This window comes from Haliaeetus leucocephalus, unplaced genomic scaffold, assembly GCF_000737465.1.
Source record: "Haliaeetus leucocephalus isolate CR32 unplaced genomic scaffold, Haliaeetus_leucocephalus-4.0 Scaffold722, whole genome shotgun sequence".
In the NCBI taxonomy this organism is placed as follows: Eukaryota; Metazoa; Chordata; class Aves; order Accipitriformes; family Accipitridae; genus Haliaeetus; species Haliaeetus leucocephalus.
Window position 1 is genome coordinate 4,224,697 of NW_010973158.1, and position 15,227 is coordinate 4,239,923.

General features: G+C 38.4%; 1 protein-coding gene across 1 annotated transcript in view; it reads left to right on the forward strand.

Annotated features, from left to right (window-relative positions):
- The window catches only part of PDE4D (phosphodiesterase 4D, cAMP-specific), a 371,220-nt gene that overhangs the window by 301,985 nt on the left and 54,008 nt on the right, over positions 1-15,227 (forward strand). The window lies entirely within an intron of this gene.

Consider the following 15,227-nt stretch of genomic DNA (forward strand, 5'->3'; position numbering starts at 1 on the left):
TGAACTCAAAACAGCACTGTACCAGCTACTAGAAAAACAATTAACTCTACCCCAGCTGAAAGCAGGACACTCATTCTGGAGTCTGGCCAAGTTGTGTATCTATTCTTGTTTTATAGCTAATCTTACTCTTTTTCAATCAGCTCATATATACTGCATTGAATTTCAGTATCTACAACAATCACTTTGAAAACAATCAAACAAAATGTTCATCATAAACTCTATTTGGTATTTTTTAACCCCTTCCCTGAGAGGCTTGCCTCTAGTACATTCAGGAAGCTTGGTGTGTATGCTGCCATCAAAACCAACAGATACTCCTTTTAAGGGCCTTTAGCATTAATTGTTTATTGCACAGGTACCCAGCAGAGACTAAGCAGGTGGAAATGAAGGGACCCACATGTTTTCCTTGGAGCTTCCACTTCCTCTTATTTTTGGAGACACACTGACTGCGGGTCTCTCTTTCCTTCAGGTGTTGCATGAGCTCCCTTTGCAATTAAAAGGACACCATGAGTTTGGGTTGCCCTCACTGGAAGTTACTTGTATTTGCCTCTTTCTGAAAGAATGTTGCTCACCCATCCTGTTGTGCTTCTTCTTAATCTGTTTTTTACTCTCTTTATATCTCCTATTACAAAGTATCTGTTAGTTCACGCAATAGCTGATTTTAAACTACCGCTTTCTTCCTCCACATTACTCGATCTCTCCCCTCAAAAAGCAGTTGGCAGTAGTGCATTTTTGCCCAAGTTTAAAGATGAACTGAAGTCCCTAAAATATAAAAGATACGTAATACAGTTTTAAAATTGTATTTATCTTAATTTCCAGTACCTGCATTTTAACTGAAAATATTTTAAAGTGTCTGTTCTTCCCTGACAAAATTTGGAAGACTTCTGTTTTCCTTACATGAGCATCAGTAACATGTAGAGGAGCTCTGCTCCATTCAGCTGCTGGTGCTCTAATTGTTGCAGGAGAAATAACGGTGTTGGCTGCCAGAATTCAAGACATTTTATTTTGATTTTAACATGGAATCACTGGAAATGTTGAAGTCCACATGTGAATTTTGTTATTGGGACTAAACTGTTACTCATTTTTTTCCTTCTGTAAAAAAAAAAAGTTTTGGATTACTTCCATGGTTCAATTTAGTGTTGGGGTTTTTTTTTTACATGATATTGGGGTTTTCAATTTCTGCTTTGATTTTTACTTATTAGAGGTTCTTTGTCTTTTATATTATCCTCTGCAAAGTATTTTTGATCCATTCTCGGGAACATGATGTGTACAAACTTTGTGTTATTTTGTTTTATACTTTTGAGACTGAGGCAAGGGCTGCCAAGGACAAGAGTGACATCCCACCAACAGCCTTTCAGTAACTACTGGGAGAGGCACAGAGGGAGCAGTGATTCCTCTCTGCTTCTTACAACTCTTTTAAAAATTATAGGTATTTTTTTCAATTTATTCCACTTTTTTGACAGATTGGAAGATTCTTTAGAAGCTCCATTCACTCATACCTTGAATTAGGATTTGAGTTAGGTATTTGGTTTTGTTTTTTAAAATAAAGGCTGTATTTCATACAATGGCTATACCATCTGTTCTTTACCACTGGTTCTTGGCTTCTCAGCACCAGCACCACAAAAATGGCTTAGGTAGTCAGTTTTGTACAGAAAGTACAGCCAGCTCCTGCATTTTCTTGTATCTGTTACTTGAAAGAATTGACTTGTAACTTCACATCTCTGACACTAAATGCATTAGTACATGGAGAAAATACCTTATCTGCTTAGGAATTACTTTCCTCATGGAAATAAAAATGCCGTTGCTGTGTCCCATATGTTCTCATGTTTGCCTTTACCATATTATATCAGCTTGTAAATAACAAGATCACTTTCCCTCCTAACTGCCTTCCTTCTTTTGTGAGGGAAGCCCCTATGAGAGCTCAGAGAAAAGCTGGGCACCTTCTATGTGTCTATCACCACCACAGTCAATATTATTACAGAAGCAGGCACATCCATGTAGGCTACTGAAACTGGATTTTATAAGGGGAAGAAAGAAGAAAGGTTATTCAGGATTTTTACTGATTTCATTTGGCAAAAATGAAAAAACTATCCAGAATTCTTAAGATGACATTAAAAAAACTCCCACGACCTCATGAAATGATCAGCTAAAAACCTTTAATGAGTTTTTTTTAGAAAACAGATTTTTCTGCAACCAGCAGGCTTAGCAAAGCTTGGTTTCCTACGGATTTATTTCTGACTATTAGATTCCTTTTTTCTAACAGGTACAACTTCCAGTGGACATTTTCCCTACCAATGCATAGCCCTTTCTCCTTTGCAGCTTCTGTATGCTCTACAGGTACAGTGAGCACATTGTACATTGCTAAACTCAGTAGAAGGATTAATAAAGATTTTCCCTTTAGCTGGTGGCTTATTTTCAAGAAATTTACCAGAATCTAGTATGTTTGAAACCTCTACACCTCTGCTTGGTTTGGTTGAGGTTGACCAAAAGATTTAAACGTAGGCAGACATACAAAACCAAAAGTATTTTGTGAATTGCTTCCACTCATTTATACTAACGTAGTGTATGTCTTTGCATGTAGCCAAAGGTCTGGTGTATAGATGAATTCTCAGAAAGTTTCATTTCCTGGTATTTATACTTCTTTTTTGGATCGTAGTGATAGTTTGTGAAACAAAAAAATATTTTGAGTTTTAAAGGCAATTCTGGTGAAAAGGTAAAAGGTGTTCACTCTTTTCTTGTAGTCTCAGATGTAACCAAGAGTTGTTCTATCAATACAGATGAATTATGCAAGCAAGAAAATGTTTTTAACAGTTCCTGAATAAATAGCTGTACAATAAAGTACATATATCAGAGATTTTATGGGGTTGCAGGAACAACTTTGTAGTAAAGCCACCAACGTTCATTGTGTCAGCTTGTGAGAAGTAACTACTTTTCTGTTGAATAAGCAGAGCAACAAGCATCATTGTTCTCAAGCTGAAGTCTTGAGACTTAAGAACTGAGGAGCACCACAGGTCTTACTTTGTTTTCTTTTGAGCTTTTAGGGAAATATCACTATTTAAAGCTGTAGGCAAATGTCCTCTTTCAGGCTCTTGTCACAAAGGTTACTACAGGCTGCTAAAAGTTACTGCCCAAATTTGTTTCACAGTGAAGTAATTTCTGTGTGTGCTTCCTAATATGCTCCAGACAAAATCAGCTAATTTAGCTCAGATAAGCAATTTAAACAGCTTGAGCTGTTTAGCTTTTCTTGTTTCAAGCATATTAACTCTCTTAAACCTTTTCTACCAGCAATGTGGTGACATTAGTAATTTACAGCAAGGAAGTATTACTGAGCAGATTTGGGCTGTGATGGAAGAGGACATTTCTCCATGGTCCATGTTTGAGCACCAGGTAATTTTATGTAGGTTTTGGAAGGACAAATGTGCTCAAGTTCATAAAAATGTTTATCAGACATGATAGAGGTCTATGAAAGTATGACTAGCATGGAAACAACTAATTATTTATATGAACATATATATAAAAAATACAAAAATGCTAGTGAATTAAAACTAACGAACAAATACTGCAAAATACAAAAATACCAATGAAGGTATAATAAAGGTAGTTTTGTAAGAATCTGTTTAGCAATGACTGACTTGCTTACACTTGAGAGCTGTCTGCTGTGCTGCCTCTTTTTTTGATGCCTTTTCCTGTTGTTTTATAAACTTATCTTGTTCCTAAGCAAGAATTAAAGAAACTGAGCTGTAGTAAAACTTTCTGTGGCATGAGCACCATATCATAGTGAACTTTCCATAACATGGAAGGTTGCTAAATAGATTCCGGAAAAACAAAACCAAACCAAACCAAACCAAAAAAAAACAAAACCAAACCAAAAAAGCCAGTGCTGATTTGCCTGTGCACAGCATCACTTGCTTTATCAAACTACACACATAAATCTAGTTAATTTAAAATTAGCTAAAATGCTATGAAGAAACAACTAGTGCTTTGGAAACTGGTTCTAACTGATGACTAAGCAAGCTTTGCCAGGCAGAATAAAACCATTTTACCAGAAGTTTTTAACTTGTCAGGTCTCAAAGGAAATGTAGAGTCATGTTCGGTCACACCGACATAGTGCGTTCAGGAACACGTAGCAGGAGAAAGTGCTCCTAAATCAGGAGTTGGTGTACTTTCCTCTAAATCAACACTGAGCTACAGTAGCTAGTAGGCAGTCACATGGCTGGCAGTTTAAAATATTACTATATATTTGTCAAGATGTGAAGTTGGTGTTTGTAGACATGGCTGGCTTGCCTGGAAAAACATTCATGGCTAAATTGTTCGTGTAGTTTCAGGTAGGTCCTATGATCTATATAAGTTTTTATTAGCAGTTGTGCAGTGCACTGAACCAATCTGTAAATGCCATGCCACTACTTTTGTGTGTCAATGTCGAGAAAAACAGATATAATTTAGATATGGTTAGTTAATCCACTCTTACACCATTAAAAGAAGGTACTGCATTAAAGTTCTTGTTAGATTCAACACTATTATTATTTATTTTAAAAGAAATGCAATTTGTTCTTCTTTCAAAATGTAATAATGGCCCCTTCAAGTTGCTTTAAAAATTGCGAGAGCTGCACAGCACTGCTGTCAAGGACCTGCTGGCAACTGCAACAGTCCAGACTGTCGTGGCCCAAGCAATAAGCAGCCATCCTGAATGATTCTTTTTTGACTTTCAACAAGAAGTAGTCTTTATTAAGGTCAAGATTGCTGTAATAAATGTTGATAAATGTTGTTATGTAAATGTACAAAATTAGAAATTGTCCTCTAAAATGCTAACGGGAAAAATGTTTGCAATTATTGGCAAAATATTTATCTGTTTAGAGAGGTTATTAGGAGAAGGTGGAACAAAATAAAAAAATGTAAGCTACATCTGAATTACAAAAAAGCTGTTTTCTTCCTGACAACATTTAAAGAAGAGATTTCCTTTGATTAAACCCTCCTTGCTGACAGAAAACCCACAGATCACTTTTACCACACCTCCCAGGTCCGGACAACTAATTACTCCTCACTGCAATGTCTGTATATACCTACTGCCTTCATATTTATACCTTGAGTTGCAGAATTTTAATGGTTTTGCACTTAGCTCTGTGGATTTCTGCTTGGTTTTGTATTCTAAAACAGACAGTGCAGTTCTTGTGTAGGATATTGTGACAGAGCTACAAGGTCCAGCTACAGATTTGTGCACAAAGAGGACAGAAGTTATCCATAGTGAAAAATACAGTTATCTGTGTTTCTTTAGGCATGTTCCAGTATTTCCTTTGAAACCCATGTAGATGAGAGAGTCTTATACAAATGATGTTTTGAAATTGGGACAGCTCTAATTCACCTGGTAAAAATAACCTTAAGAGATGACTAACAAACCTCATCTTTAAGGAAAAAAAGAAAGGGGGGTGGGAGGGGGGGCAGGAGAAGAACCTGTTGACATGTTGAAATCATCTCTTTGCATAGATGAGTATCCAAGGATTAAGGACAGTGTGCTTTTAATGGTGAATTGAGTCATAAAGTACAGATCTTTAGTCCACGGAGCTCTTTCTTGCTGTTAGGAAATCAAACATTTTGAGAAAGAAGTTTTTGATTCTTTACTGTGCCAAGTTTCCTTTTGCAGCCCTGCTGGGGAATCCTTAGTGAGCTTGTTAAGGCTCCTTCATTCTCAGGGCAAATTTGCACATGAGCCCCAGGTAGCACTATGAAACTTATAGCAACTGCCTTTGCTCAGATCCCAGACCAACTGCCAAATGTAGGTGATTATCTTCAGAGGTTCAGAAATCTTAGTTTTATTTTTCACTAGAAAATAATCATTTTCAAAACCCAAAAACTTCTGTGGAAGTGTACCAGTATCACTGAAGTGTACTCTGGGAAAAATTTCTAAGCTCCCTTAGTGTTAAGAAAATAGCAATACAAGGGAATTCCCAGGCTGAAGTATCTCCCCATGCCCCTGATAATGAGGAAGGGGATAAATCTAAAACAATGTGGTTGTGGTGTGCATCTCAGCATCTTCTCTTGGAGCTGCTCCATTTTATATAAATCAGTAAAGAGCTGAACCACAGAGATACCAATCATTTGCGTGTCTAGGATGGGAGAAGCATCTTTTTTATTATTTATCCATACCAGAAGAACTTGAGCAGGAAAAAATCAACAGATCCACCTCAAAAATAGTCAGCAACCCTGCATTCAGGACGCTTACACAGGATGTGGGAAACTAGTACAAAATTTTGAACCTTCTCTGTTCTAGGATAGTTGCATAATAATCAGGCTACCTTAGGGTAAGATTTTATTTTATTGCATTTCAGGGCAAAAAAACTCCAAAACTTTGAACCAGTTTGGTGTTACCCTTCTGTAGAGTGAGATATGTATATGTCTGGGTTTCTTTTTAAATCTCAAAGATTTTCTGGGATGGAAAAAATGTTTCCCATTAGTTCTAATTTGGACCTATATACATGAGAGGAGAAAAGAAAATGCTGGGCAATCTTTCTTAAAAAAAAGCTCCAGAATAAGGTGGATTCATCATTACTGTAATGTATCTCACCTGAACCTTTTTGTTCTTACTCTACTTTTGATTTCTTTTATTTCATCTACCTAAAAATTAGGGGCAGGTCATCAGTTAATATGAAAGAGTGTGGCACCACACAAATTAATGCCGAGCATTTGGCGCAGGGCTTCTAAAAGAAAATATGAAAAAAAAAAATCCTTCTGTGGGTTTCAGGGAAATGAACAGTTAATGAATATTGTGAAAGAGCTGAAATTTGCTGTAAGGGAAAGACTGACACAGTGTTTGTCAAGTTTTCAACTTGACGCGTGGAGGAGCAGGTTGAGCTGTCTTGTGGTTTTGCTGGATGACGTTTGTCCGTTGCCTACCTGTCATCCAAAACAAACTGTCTCCCATCCTGGCCTTTTACAGCCACAGAAACAGTGACTGCTACTTACAATGTCAGCTCGAGGGTTAGTAGCCTCTGGGATAATTTCCTGAGGCAATATGACACAGAAGTGTAGCAGAAATAATGATTGACTCGTCCAGCATAAAGAAATTGTATGACTAACAGTTCATTCAGTTTAAACTGTAAGTTTCTTATCTATGACATGAATCCAGTAATAGTGAGGTGTATCTGACTTCCAAAGGAGTGTTTGTGTTTCTCTGCAACAGCCAAAAATGAAACCAGTGGAAATGGTGTTAACTTAAACCCAGCATAAATATGGAAGTGAAATTGTGCTTAAAAAAACTAGGGGAGATGACCCACAGTTTTGATGTAATTGCATGATCTATTATTTTATGAGATCTAATCCTGAATGGGGTTCTTGGGCAGTACAATAACAATATTTTGAATATTTTTAATATATTAATAAGCAATGGCACCAAAACAAAGAGATTATAAAAATATTTATAATAACAGTAAAGGTTCTGTTAGAATTATCTAAAACCAAACTAAGTTTATCCACCTCCTTAGTCTTACAATTTGTAGGTAAAAAGATTATTCACTTCTTCTGCAGTGTCAGGTAAGCATGGAATTTTAAAGGAGATGCAGTAGATGATCTGTAGATTTTGTAGAGTGAGGGTCTGATTCAGCACATACTCATTGGGAATAATCCTTCAAGAGTACCCATTCAGATAGGAACTTCACATTTTTCCATTGTCTTTAGCAGGACATTAGAGTCCAGTGATATGGACTGTGCTGCTAGCCCAAAAGCTGATTCAGACGTCACTTGACCTGAGAAGGAAGCATTAAAAACTACATAAATACTGAAGCTAAAAGCAATGTTTATTGGTTGCCTGTGTTCTTAGCTTAGGGAAGACTGCAAAAGTGTAGCCCATTTGTGCCATGTAAATATACCCCAGCTAATTGAGTGTGAAGGTAAGAACAGTTTCATAAAAGGGAAGGAGGCAGATTCATTCCTGCTACTGCTCTTTCTGCTGTTCTCAGGAATGAAGGTTAATGAAGTTGCGTGTTCTTGTAGTTCTCCTTTTCTCTGTTGGAAAGAGAGCAGGCTTCCTGCTACCCAACCGGGGCAAGGCTGAGAGGTTTCCTCTCTCCTGCAGTCTCCAGGGCCCTGAGGTAAAGCCTGTCTCTAGCTGCTCTCTCTTGCCATCAGTTCATTTATCATCGATATCATGCAAATGTGGTTCAAATTAGAACTACAACCAGAAATCCTTGTGACATTTTTAGAATGCTTTCCTTAGGATATAGATCTGTATTACTAACAGCCACCTATTAACTTTTGAAACCATTGACTGATAGTGAGGTGGTGATTTATGAAATTTATTAAATATAAATTATGTAAAAATGGGCAACTTTATAGAGGAGCCTATTAACACTGCCTTTTAAGAAAAAAACTTGCAGTTTGAGTACATTTCTTGTTAGACATCAGAGGATCTAGATGGAGAAGAGCCAATATGAATGCCTCAACTCTTGGAAAGCTTTCATTTGGCTTTCCCATTTTATCAGACACCAGGAATTCTACTGAGGTTTCTTTGGCAAAGACCAGCTGAAGCTTTTTCTAAACTTTGGCATTTGTAGTTTTTAATATAGTGTGAGCTCAGGCTGCACCATTGGGTGTTGTGAAGTTTAGAAGTCAAAATCAACCAGGAGACACAAATGCTTAGGGTAACAAACTTTGTTAGTTCTGGTATTTAGAGATATCCTTATTTTTATTTTATTTTGCAGTGATTTCTGAATATGCATTTGTAAAGTTTTTGAGGAACTCTCACAATCAAACAGTGATCTTGAAATTCTTTCCCAGATGGGACTCCTAATTTTCACATTTCAGCTGGATCTAAACAAGTTCCAGTTGGTAATAAAGATTTTGTGACAGAACAGAGTCTCTGGGTCTTGGAGCTATTGACATCTCAAACAAAACCAGCACTAATCTGCTTAAAAGTGAAATTGATGGTTTCTAATGGGCTTGTATTGGTTTTGGGCAAAAACTTGAGCTATTCCTTTGTGTTCTGATCATATGTTCTAAGAAAGTAGAAAAACAAAATTGTTAGTAGGTCTTTTTAACAGTGAAGTTTTATACATATAAATTTAGTGAGTCATATTTCTTGTTTTCATCGTAATGCCCGGAATAATATGTTATGAGTTGAGCTCTTCAGCAAAATCTTGATGGGGACAATGTAATATCCTTTGTTCCCTTCTGTTAGGATTGGAGACTATTACAGAACAGCAAACATGACAGCATGGCTATTTAATCCACCCACTTTTTGCCAAAATGGCTTTTATTTTTTCAACAGCTAATTTAATCACAGAATCACAGAATGGTTGAGGCTGGAAGGGACCTCTGGAAGTCATCTGATCCAATCCCCCTGCACAAGCAGGGCCACCTAGAGCAGGTTGCCTGGGACCTTGTCCAGATGGCTTTCAGATCTTCAAGCATGGAGACTCCACAACCTTTCAGGACAACCTGTCCCAGTGCTTGGTCACCCTCGCAGTAAAAAATGTTTCCTGATGTTCAGAGGGAACCTCCTGTGTTTCAGTTTGTGCTCGTAGCCTCTAATTTTGTTCTACTTTGAAAATCTCTCATTTCTCTCATTAAGTTAAATCAACAGCAGTATCCTCCTCAGAAACAGTTTTACAGCTACAGGGGGAACTGATCTTGAGGATATATCCTCTCACCTAGAAAAAATATTTTTTGTATGGTACAAGAAATAGGATAAGAAAGCAGCTTGAGCAATGAATCCATTATTGAACTCCTTGCCCAGAAGCCTCAGAGTACAGAATCAACACAATTACAACTGTTGGGAAAAAAGGAGGTTTAAAAAATAAACAGACCTCTTCTCAAAATGCAGTTTGTTCATGAAAAGAAAGCACTAAAAATGCATGCAAAGGACATTTTGCTATTTGAAAATCAAGAGCTTTCCTCTTTTTCTTTACTTTGAGCAGGGTTGATTGCTTGATGGAAGGGCTTGCTTCTTTTCACCAGTGAGTGAGTGACAGTGGTCCTTCTGGCAGATTCTTACAGGCAGTGGAGTAAGGAATGTATTAGTCCTTTGCCAAAGTAGTCAAAGGGGAAGGGAGCACTGGGTAGGGATGTGTGGTAACAAAAGAACGCTCATTTGGCCATGTTGGATATTTGATAAGAGCAAAGAGTGGATTTAAATATTCACACTGCAAACATTTTGATGTGCTCTGTCACTAAAGCAGTAAATTATTTTAAATACGCTGTATGTACTAAATGTGTGCTTCCCTGCTTGTCTTCAATGAAGGGTACTTTTCTGATAGTCTGCTGTACTACTCTGGCATCACAAGACTGTTTCTGAGGACGAATTTGGAAATACTTAATACAGAAACACTTCTAGACTCTAGAACAAATTATATCAGTATGAGTAACTCCGTTCCAAAGCTTTTTCCGAGAAGTAGACGAAATGTTTAACAGAAAAAAACAGAGGAAGCCTGCACAAGTAACATCCCCATCCCCACGCAGTGAAACTGAACTACATAGTAAGAGCCTAATGATAGAGTTCTTCTCTTATAAATAGAGTCAAAAGTGCCTTATTTACTCTGAACTAACTATAATAGGCCTGTTCCAAGAGCCCAGTAACTTCTTTGTAGATACCTGCAGCCTTCCTGTTACCTGATTTTGTAAGAATATAAACACATGTTGTTCATCCCTTTGCTTTGAAATACAGTCTTAGACTATAGAAAGATTGTTATATGATTTATGTGGATTTCTCTGAGACCATGAAACAAATATAAAATGTTGGGGAAAAAAACACCACCTTTTTTCCTAGATCCTCATTTAATGTGTGTTTTGTCTGTGTATCTCTTTATGTGGTCCTTTTTTGTAAGTGTAGTCAAGCATTTTGACAAGTTGTGCATAACTGGACATTATCATTTTGCTCCTACTATTTCCTGGAGGTTACTACATTCTCCGCTCAAGGAGATAAGGCAGTTTCCGTAGCCTAAGACTGTTGCTACTGGCATTGCATAAAGCAGCACATTGGGGGAGTCCTGCAGATCATCACATCCTGAAAGAAGACTAGTCCTGGTCATATTGACACAATCCATCTGCATAAGACTACTAACTGGTACTAAACAGTACAAAGGATTTTTCTTCACTAGAGTGGAAACTTGGAGAGATTCCTGGCATGGAAGAAAGTGAGTGTTCAGAGTGACACCATCAAAACAGTTTCTAAGAAATCTGCTGCAGCTGGGTTGTCTTCCCAGATGCTCATTCCAAAATCTGATCAAGAGTATTTTTTTTCTTTTTGCTTGGGATTTTGGAGGGATGTCTGCAAATTTCTAGATGTTAAACAAAAATATCTTTCATAATTACATTTTATCAACAGTAAGACAGATGAACACTCCACAAAGATAGCCTTTTAAGTGACAATATTTACGATTTTCTCTGTAAAACCTAAAAACAAATTATTTTTTTTCAGTTGTAAAATGGGTGACTAAGAAAATGGATGCTATTTCTACACTCAATCAGTTTTAGTATGGCTATGTTTAATTGAAGGTACCAACATTGACCAAAATGTCAGTCACTTCAATATATAGGCCATCAGTTAAGGCTGTAAGTATGAACATCCTCATTTACAGAAAAATTCATAGTTTGAATCACAGAGGATTTTTTTTTTAAATGCTGTAGTAGTTAAGAGAAACTGAAACTCTTAGCCCAGCAATTCTGTTGCTCCAAACTTCAAGCTTATACTAGGCAGAAGAGCAAAAAGACGTTCACAAAATTCAGGGAAGATGCCCGGGGTCTGAGTCTTACAGCAGATCTTCAGCTCGTCTTCATTTAGAGTAGCTTGGAGGTTTCCAGAGCTTCCTCCAGCTGCCTGCACCCCCAAAAGACAATACACATGCTAAGCCTATCTGGATCATGCCAATGTTTGGCAGTGACCTTTTCTTGCCACCAAGACACTCCAATTTTAAGGCAGCACAGTGCTCAAAGGCCTTGGCTGTGCTCTTGCTGAATGCTAGTAGAAAAGTCTACTATTGCTTTTTGTTCTCTGGGAATAGTAGGACAGCATATATGAAAATCATGATGAACTGATAAGTAGAGTGGACACTATTCCGAATTATTGCCACGTAGTAATTTTCCTCTCTGAAAATTCTGAACAGAAGTTGTTCCTGAATAAGGGTGTGAATGCAAGTATAGCTCTCTCTGGTGGTGTGTTAGGAGCTGTGCTAAGAATCAAGTCTTTTATAATAAAACACACAGTATAACACCCGTTTTAAAAAAACAGGTGTGCAGTGCCAAATGATTATGGCTGAGCTTTTTCTTTCTGCTAGCCTTTCGTTTGTTTTTTCTATGCACCATACTGAAAGCTGTATGTGGTGGAATTGTAGTGATACTGTAAAGAGAACATTTGCTGTTACTTCCTTTTTTCTAAAACCGTGTATGAAATAACAGGTAAATTGTTAAAGCAACTGATGTTAAACTGTATTTCTCTCCTTATTAAAGCCTAATGAGTTTTAAAAAGAACCTCTGAAATTTCAAAACCCCTCTCATTTACAGAAGTTAATCTGGTTTTGGACTTCATCATCGGGGGGGGGGATATGGGGGAGCTTGATCATGTGCCTATACCAAAAAAACTGGTAAGTAGATCAGTCCTGGCTGGGAATAATTACAGGGTGCTACCTTATAGGTAATGCAGAGGTCAGAAACAATGTTGTGAGACTGTTAAAGCTCTGTGGTTGCTAATTATTTTTTTTATTCTTAGCTTAGTGGTGACAGGGTGTTACACTTGAAAAGCTGTTAACCTCGACATTTTCCACCACATTGTATAACAACAAAAGTGTGGGCCAAATTTAGAGCTTCAGTACTGTTTAGAAAAAAGCTTTCCTATGGTTGTTCTGCCCTTCAGAACTGCGGGAACAAAGCGGGCGTGCTTGTTTGATGGGTACTTTGTCACCAGTTAGGAACCCTTTTATTTCCATTTAAGCTATCAGGGCTAGCCTGACCGCTCTACAATCATCTGAGAACTGGCAGGAGGTGCTGAGTCCAGTAAGTCTTTAGCCTAGCATTGGCCATCAGAAGTTTACTTAGTCCGAGCGGTGAGTCGGGTCCCCACAGCAGCCACAGACACTTGAAGTGTGGGAGTCAGAAGCGGCAGCTCCTGAGAAACATCCTAAGGGCGATGGGACTTCCTTGTGAGTGATAATTCTGGTTTCTAATGTGCTTTGAGATATATTGGGAAGGTAGATAGTAAATAAAGATTCCTGAATGTAAGATGCTGTTGGTAATATATATTATTGCTACATGGATAATAAGAAAAATAAGCTTTAAAATTACAAACTGAGCATTTTATTACTTTCACCTAAATACAGTATTCCTCAGTTTATTTTGTTGTTTTCATACTTCTCGGAAAAACCTTACCCTCTTACTCGCTTAAGTATTAGAAGGGATGATGTTTACTTGTGAAGAAAAACTCAAGTTTCCCAATATCTGATTTTGAAGAAAGGCTGAAGGGTAGGCTGAAGGGTAGCAACAAAGTAACATCATACAGATGCATTTTACATCACTTCATTATGCATTTTATCCTCAATGAAATCATTGTATAAGGTCATCAGATAACTATGCATACGTTAACCGCATCTCCGCTTTATCAAAAGTATTTAATGCAGTACACTTACAAACATACTGTAAACACAGTTATTTCTATTTCCAGTACTGATCTTGATGGAATATACACTGTGAGGTCAGTAAAGCAGTCATGTTCAAGAACTAGTGAGCTGTGATCTCTGCTGTGTTGCAAAATGTCACAAGATTCTCCTTTGATGGATAAACAGGCTGGAAAATCCTGACTTTTATTTGCCAGGGGAATTCTTTTGGATCAGATAGCATTTATAGTAAGTACGACAGGTCTGAAAGACAGTGTTTACCATTCAATGGGGATGGTTTTTGTTGACTATCGGTTAGTGTTGTGTTTGCTGAAGTGGCAGGTTAATCATGATAAAGGCAGGCACTGCAAAATTTTCTTCAAATGGTTCTGCCAATTAATCTCAGTCCAAACTTCTTCTCGCATTGCCTTTTTCCAGAGGTGAATGGACATTATTCAAAATCGTGGAGAGTTTTTGCAATAGCCACAAGTATGCAAAGTTTAACAGCTGTGAAGGAACCTGAAGTTTTTGAGCATGTGCTCTGAAATGTAAGAAGTTACAAACCTAGTATCCTAGATGTTGAACAGTAATGCACTGAGCTATTTGGCAGTGCTGGGGTGTTACATTTGAAAAGGAGCTTTAGTTAATTTGTTTGCCTGATTTTTTGCTTGTCTGACATTTTGAAAATAAGGTTAATGTGATGTGAAACAAGTTAAGGGAGATGTTTTAGATGGCACTAACAAGCCCACTGAACAAACATTTATCTACCTTGGAGTTATGTTTGCACATAGCTGATCCGGAAGCATCCATGCCAGGAGTTTGAAAGCTTGGTGTTTCGGATACACAGCTTGCAAGACAGCATGCCTGGACTAAAAACTCACTCAGCTATGTGTTCAGTGTGGGGAAGCCTTCTGATCTACATCAGGAAAAAAAAAAAAAATTAGCCAGGCTTTGTAGGTAAGGCTCACACCCTAGACATGGGATTATTTTTCTGAAGTTATTTGCATAGCAAATGATCTCCAGCCGTTGGAGGGTTATTGAAGAAGGGCATGTCTTCCACTCTGTAAGTCAAACTCTGCAAGTTTTAAGACAGTTAGCTCCAATGTGACATACAGCAATTTTGGTGAAGCCATGACTTTCCATGCTGCTATTGGGTCCATTTCCCATATCGTGTTGCTGCGTCCAGTTCCAAAACTTTCATCAACCCTTTTTTTGCTTGCTGGCTTGCTTGCTTGCTTACTTCCACACACACACACACACACGCAGTTACTTAAACACTCCAACTTTAACAGCCGGTGCTTCAGCTGGTCATCGTTATCCCGAGTACTTACACGTGTTTTTACGTCTTCCCCACGCTTTATATAAACATTAACCGAGCCATTCTCATGGCACCCCAGTGGGTAAGTAAGAAAATACAGGGACGACGGCTCAGCGCCACCGGGGGGTGCAGGCGGCGCGGTGGGCTCCCCGCCCCGCGGCGGCTCCCGGCGGGATGTGTGAGAGAGTGGGAGCGTGTGTGTGCGAGAAACCGCCGGGGGCGGGAGGCGGGTGGCGGGACCGGCGGCCGGCGGCCCGGCCGCCGGCGAAGCTGCGAAAACAGGAAGCGCGGTGGCCGCAGCCGGCGGCCGCGCTGATTCATCCCGCCCGTGCCGCCCCGCC